This window comes from Prionailurus viverrinus, chromosome A2, assembly GCF_022837055.1.
Source record: "Prionailurus viverrinus isolate Anna chromosome A2, UM_Priviv_1.0, whole genome shotgun sequence".
NCBI lineage: Eukaryota > Metazoa > Chordata > Mammalia > Carnivora > Felidae > Prionailurus > Prionailurus viverrinus.
In genome coordinates this window covers 151033-157851 of record NC_062562.1, presented here as the reverse complement: position 1 = coordinate 157851, position 6819 = coordinate 151033, and the positions used below count along the sequence as shown (strand labels likewise).

Genomic DNA, 6819 nt, shown 5'->3' with positions numbered 1-6819 from the left:
CCATCCTGACCTGCGTGCTTCTTCTGGTCAGGGGTGGCGGGAGGGGACCCTGGCAGCTTTGAGATCTGGGTCTTCTCTCTGCAGTTGTCTCCCTGCCCCCTCCACCTGCAAGATTGGGGGGGAGGGGCTGTGACTCTGCCTGCATCCGGAGTCACTGCTAACACAGATGTCCCTCCCCTAGGGCGTCCAGACCAGGTGGGGATCCTCCCGGTGCCCTCTGTCCTCACAAAACTTCTGTGATGCCCATCATGTCCCTGCAGAAGCCCCCACCCCAGACCCTGCTGCAACAAGCTGTGCCTACTACACCTTGTTGGCTCTGCCCTCCGGACCGGGGCTGTGCCTGTGCAGCGTGGGTAACCTGACCCGGGTCCGCCACCTGGCTCTGCCCCACGTGTTAGGGTGTTCCTGAGAAAAAGCAGAGAGGGAACAGCATGGTAGCCAGGAATTTTCCAAAATGAATAAAGACATCAATTCACACACTGAAAAATCTCAGTGACCCAAAGTGAGGTTAAAAAAAAAAAAAATTCACGTATACACAAACTGCTAAAAACCAAAGGGAAAAAAATGTCACAAACAGCCAGCAGAAAGAACTACCAAACTAGAATTCTGAGCCCTTCAAAAATGTAAGTAAAGACAGATGGAAACTCAACCGCATCAGTTACATTAAACGTATGCAGATCTAAATCCTCCGGTTGAAAGGTTAGGACCATCAGACTGGATGCAAGACCAAAACCAGACAACTTCCTGATTGCAAGAGTCTCACTTTAACTACAAAGAAACAGAAACCGAGGCTGAACGGTGTGAAAAATCGCCCTGCAAACACTGACCACACCTGTATCAGTACCAGACCTTAAGGCAGTGAGCGTTCGTAACAGTTAAAGGACATTTCACGAGGATGAACGGGTCAATCCCACAGGAAGGAAGGACTGCCCTAAGTCTGTGCACCAGAGCACCATTAGATATGTTTAAGAGTCGGCAGAACAAAAATGAGAAATCTATGACCCTAGTTGGAAATTAACACTGTCACATCTCTCTCTAAATGACAGAACGAACAAAAATCAAGAAGGATCTTTAATAGTTGAACAGACTTTACCTAATCGATATCTATAGAACACTACACCCAGCTCTGATGACAGTGGAATCAAACATGGGCTAAAAAAGCCATATGTAAATTAACTATGTTGAACTGAATGATACTCTGATTATAATACACCAAAATTTCAGGATCCTGCTAAAGCAAACTTGGGGAAATTTACATATACATTAGAAAAGAAGAAAGGTTTAAAGCCAAAGGTCTAAGCTTTCATTTTAAGAAACAAGAAAATTAACAGCAAATCTGACCCCAAAAATGGGAAATAAAATAGACCAAAAGTGAAGACAAATGAAATACAAAACAAACCATTAGCTGGTTCCTCGATGAAATCACAACAAATATATTTTAAAGAGTGAAAACCCAAGAGCGATGTCAAGATCGAAAAGGGGACAGCACTACAGACCCTATAGACTTTGAGAACACAGTAAGAGGGGTGACTTCTGGTTAGAACATAGACCACAGCAGCAGGCCATAACTTTAGCTGGTTAAAGACAAGATGGGGGCGTCTGGGTGGCTCAATTGGTTGAGCGTCTGACTTGATTTCAGCTCAGGTTACGATCTCACAGTTTGTGAGACTGAACCCCGCATTGGGCTCTGTGCTGACAGTGTGGAGCCTGCTTGGGATTCTCTCTCTGCCCCTGCCCTGCCTGCATTCTCTCTCAAAATGAACTTAAAATGCACTACAGAGGGGCGCCTGGGTGGCGCAGTCGGTTAAGCGTCCGACTTCAGCCAGGTCACGATCTCGCGGTCTGTGAGTTCGAGCCCCGCGTCAGGCTCTGGGCTGACGGCTCGGAGCCTGGAGCCTGTTTCCGATTCTGTGTCTCCCTCTCTCTGTGCCCCTCCCCCGTTCATGCTCTGTCTCTCTCTGTCCCAAAAATAAAAAACGTTAAAATGCACTACAGAACCATACACAGGTGCGGCCAATGAACACAGTCTTAGAGGCGCCCCCAAGAATTTGAAATAGAAATACATGACGCGGGGGTGCCTGGGTGGCTCAGTTGAGCGTCTGACTCTCGGTTTTGGCTCAGGTCACGATCTCATGGTTTCGTGAGTTTGGGCCCCTCATCGGGCTCTGTGCTGATGGCTTGGAGCCTGCTTGGGATCCTCTCGCTCTCTCCCTCTCTCTGCCCCTCCCCTACTCACGCTTTCTCAAAATAAATAAACTTAAAAACTTAAAAAATTTATATATATCTATATATAACATGCAATTCCACCTCTGGGTATACATGCGAAGGAAATGACATCAGTGTCCCAAACATCTGTACTCCCAAGTTCAGTGCAGCCCTGCTGACCAGACATGGAAACCAAGTGTCAAGGATGGATGAAGAAAATGTGTACTATCATTCAGCCCTTTTTTTTATAAAAAGAAAAGCTTCGCCCTTTGCGACAACGTGCATGGCGCCATGCACACGGAGGCAGGGGCCATATGACCTCTCACACGTGGAATCTAAAACGACATCAGAACTCACGGAGGCGGAGAGCACAGCGGCGGCCAGGGGTGGAGGAGACGGGCAGGTGCCGGTCGTGGGGTACGGGTTTCAGTTGCAAGGCGCGCACGTTCTGGGGCTACAGCAGACAGCCTGGCGGCCACAGTCACTGCTACCCCATATGCCCGAGGACTAACAGCGGACCCGGTGTTCTCACCGTATGCACACGTGGTCGGCTCTGAGGTGGCGGGTGTGTTTGTTACCCCGATAGTTAACCTTGGGCTAATTATTTCATATTGTACGCATGCATCAGACCACAATGAAAACCCTAAACTTAAAAGAAAACGTAAAAGAAATATTTAATTGTAAACCCATCAAAGGGACGTGGATGCCAGGCCGTGGAGAGAAGCTGGGTTTTCAGGGGAAAAGCCACTGCCAGATGAACAGGGGCCGGCAGGCCCCCCCCCGGAAGCACTCGCCGAGTGGGGTGTGCCGTGGGCAGGGCGTTCTCTGACGAAAGGGAAGCCGGCTGGGGCCGGTGCCCGTGGGGGCGGCACAAAGACCTGGAACCTGGAGGGGCTCGAAACACGGCAGGCTTTCTTCCTCCCTTGGCATTTTGCTTCGCGCTTGGCTGCTGATGCGGGTGGGTGGGGTGGAGAGGCAGAGCGAAGTCTGTGGTCTCCCCATGCCTGGAATCAGAGCCCCCGCTACAACTCGGGGCTGACAACAGAAACGCGGCAGCTCAAGGGGCGCCTGGGCGCCTCAGTCGGTTCAGCGCCGACTCTTGATTGAGGCTCAGGTCACGATCTCACGCATCAGGCTCTGCGCTGACAGTGCGGAGCCTGCTCGGGGTTCTCGCTCTCTCCCTCTCTCTCTACCTCTCCCCAGCTCACATGTGCGCTCTCAAAAAAAAACATTAAAAAAAAATAACCCCTCCCCCAAGCAAGGCAGCTCAAGACAGGAACCAAGTTCAAGACGTGCAAACTGGAGGTGAGCTGAAGCTAGGTAGAAACCCGGTCTCACCAGCGGCCCAACCCCCTGGTCCAGCCGGTCCGGGAAGGGGGGTCCTCCTCTGTCACGCACGATGCTGGAGCACAACAGCAATTCTGAGACGTGCGAAGGGGGAAAATGTAACCTGCAGCCAAGAGGAGCAAAAGCCGCTAAGAGAAGCGGACCTACAGGGGGCGGGACGCCGAGGTGAGATGTCAAGGCTCGTGGGGTGGCTGCTGTGGACCTGTTAAAAGAACGGAGAAGACGACGAGGCCGAGGTGAAGAGTTGGGAGGATTCGCGGAGAAACAAGCTTCAGACACGAGCGGGGCCTCTAGAAGGTACGAGATACCGGAGAAGGCTGCACTGGAGAGCTTGAAAGCACACGGAGCAAAACGGAAAAGGACCCGTCAGTCTAAGACACATCGGGACCGGCCAAACTGGAGGCACAAGGGAAGAATAGAAACCTGGGGGCTCAGTCGGTTGAGCCCCGACTTTGGCTCAGGTCGTGATCTCATAATCCGTGGCTTCGAGCCCTGCGTCGGGCACTGGGCTGATGGCTCGGAGCCCGGAGCCTGCTTCGGATTCTGTGTCTCCCTCTCTCTCTGCCCCTCCTCCGTTCACACTCTTTCTCTCTCAAAAATAAAGACAAAAATAAATGAAAATAAACAAAAAGGAAAACCACAAAATCAAACAAAATCCCCAGAGTGTCAGAGACCCTCGGGGTCAGATGAGACGGTCCTACATGTCGATCACCAGAGTCCTGGGGGAGAGAGAAGCTGTGGAAAAACACGTATGAGCTGACAGTAGGAGATCTGCTAGAACTGACGAAAGACACAACCCACAGATCTGAGGAGCTCAACGAACGCCCTGCACAGTAGATCCGAAGAAAACCACACATCACAGCCAAGTAACTTACACACGCAGTCTTACGAGCAGACGAAGAGGCACGCAACCTTCAAGGGAGCGACGATGGCAACTCACCTTACGTCAGAAACAACCGGACGAGGCCCTGAAAATGTTGGAAGGCAACAAGGGGCGCCTGGCAGCTTCGGTCAGCTCAGCGTCCCGCTCTCGGCTTCGGCTCAGGTCACGATCTTGCCTTTTGGGGGTCCGAGCCCCACGCTGGGCTCTGCGCTGACAGCGCGGAGGCTGCTTGGGGTCCTCTCTCTCTCTCTGCCCCTCCCCTGCTCACACTTGCTCTCTCTCTCAAAATAAAAATTTTTTTTTAAATATGCTGGAAGGCAAAAAAAAAAAAAAAAAAAACACAAAAAAACCCACATGCACACAGAAAAATGAATCCACCTGCCAACCTAAAATTCCATTTCCAACAAAAAACACCCACCGTTAGCGCAGGCAGAATAAAGCTATTTTTCAGGCCACGAGAAGCCGAGACGCTTCGTTGCCCGAAAAACCCACGCGACAAAAAACATTAAAGACTCTTCAGGCTGCAAGGAGAGGCCCCCGATGGCATCTGCAGCGGGCAAGGATGAAGAGTCAGCGTGTGGACCTCACGTGTCTGCGGATACGTGTGTACGAAAGCGTGTTCAACAGATAGTCCCGTAACACAAATACCACGCCTGGGAACTGTGGGCTTGTGACATTTGTCAGAAATAAACTAAATGGCGAGAAGAGCACAAAAAGTGGGGTCAGTGAGACGGGGAATACGGGCGCAGGTCAGCGCGCAGCCGCGCGTCTGTTTTTGCGTTTGTCCCCCTGCTTACATATTACGGGGCCCGGTCTGAGCTGAGCCCTCTGGCTCGAACCCGACACCACAGGGCTCGTGCCGGTCTCCGCCGTGAGTCTTGAGCCTACGGTTGTGTTATTTGTGCTTCTTCCTCTCCGTCTCAGGTGGACATGTGTACGCGCACATGTCTGCCTGCGGCCGCAGCGCACCCCCCCCCCACCCCCACCCCCCGCAGGCCAGCCCGCACAGGACCGCGACTCTGGGCGTGAGCTTCCGGGGCTTTCTCCTCCCTTGACGCTTGAAGGACAGCCTGGCGGCACGCGGACGCCCGGCTTTTACAAGAGGCCGCTGCCCGCGTGCCTCGCACCATGTGCCGGTTTGGAAAGCCTCACGGCCGAACCCTCTTGCCCCGGTGGATCACTCCGTCTTCTTGCCCGCAGGCCTCGAGGTCCGTCGTCATCTTCACGACCGAGTCATTTTACTAGGCGATGCCTCAGAGGTGGCCGTTCAGCGCGGCGTTTCGGGGCTTTTCCTCTGTCTGGAGAGTTCCCTCCAACAGCGGTGTTTAAACACGAGCTCCGCTCTGCCTCTTCCAGGGCTCTGCTGGCGTGCCGCTCCTCCGCCGCCGGGCTTCCCCCACCTCTGCCTGCCCCCCGAAGGGGGCCACTCGCACTTCCTCTCCTTTCATCTCATCCTCCCGCCTCCCCGCCCTCCGGCAGATCTTCCGGGGCCCCGGGCACCCTGCGACTTACGCCCCGTTTCCGGAGTCCTTTCCTTCCCGAATTCAGGCTGTTTCCACTGGCAGTCTTTGCCCATTTCCGTCCTCAGGTTTTGGATTTCTGATCCAAGAGGATTTCCCCAAATTTCTTCAAATGCCGCTGGGAGCAAGCCTTGCCAACTTCTTCAGCTTTCCAGTCCCCTCCCTGGGGAGGCTGGATTTCCCCTGGTCACACTCTCCGCCATGTAGTGTGAGGACCACGTCCTAGCTTTGCTCAGAGTTCACTCCCTTTGCTTCTGGCCACATGGCTCCTAGACCCCTGAACAAGGGCACTAATCCCACCGGGGTGGGGGGGTGGGGTGTCAAACCCTCATGGCTTCACCTGACCCTCGTCACCTCGCAAAAGCCCCATCCCTGACACTGTCCCATTCCACTGGGAGTAGGTGTCAATGTATCGACGTGGGGGACACGTTGAGTCCACAGCATCCACCAAGAAGATCACTCTCCCTCCATGCCGCATTCAAGGCCACTTGTGAAAGTGTCCTGGGGTGTCCCACCCTGTCTGGTGGCTGCACTGGAGACCCAGCCGGATGCAGCTGCCCCCCCCCCCCCCCCTCCGTTTCTCCTCCAAAAACAAGCCATCCCGTTAGGGTTTCAGATGCACCTGTGTGGAGCCAGACCCAAGGTGACCTGTCCTTGACTCTCATCTTGGTGAACAGCTGTGCCCGCAGCCCCCAGACAGAAGCGCACCGAACTCGGACACCGATCGGAGCTCAGCGGTACTGCTTCCGACCATCCCTTTCTCCCCAGCAGGAGGGTCACCGCCTCTTAGCCTGTCCCCTCCCCGGGGGAGGGAGGATACCGCCAGCCGGGCCTCCTGGAAACACCGGACACCACACCCGAGAG

General features: G+C 53.8%; 1 long non-coding RNA gene across 1 annotated transcript; it reads right to left on the bottom strand.

The window, feature by feature from the left end:
• Nucleotides 1-3: 3 nt before the first annotated feature.
• On the bottom strand, nucleotides 4-1695 carry LOC125160403 (uncharacterized). The gene is made up of 2 exons (XR_007150243.1): nucleotides 307-1695; nucleotides 4-105 (listed from the first exon to the last, which is right to left on the bottom strand). It is a non-coding gene; the product is annotated as an uncharacterized LOC125160403 (long non-coding RNA).
• Between the last annotated feature and the right edge of the window lie 5124 nt (nucleotides 1696-6819).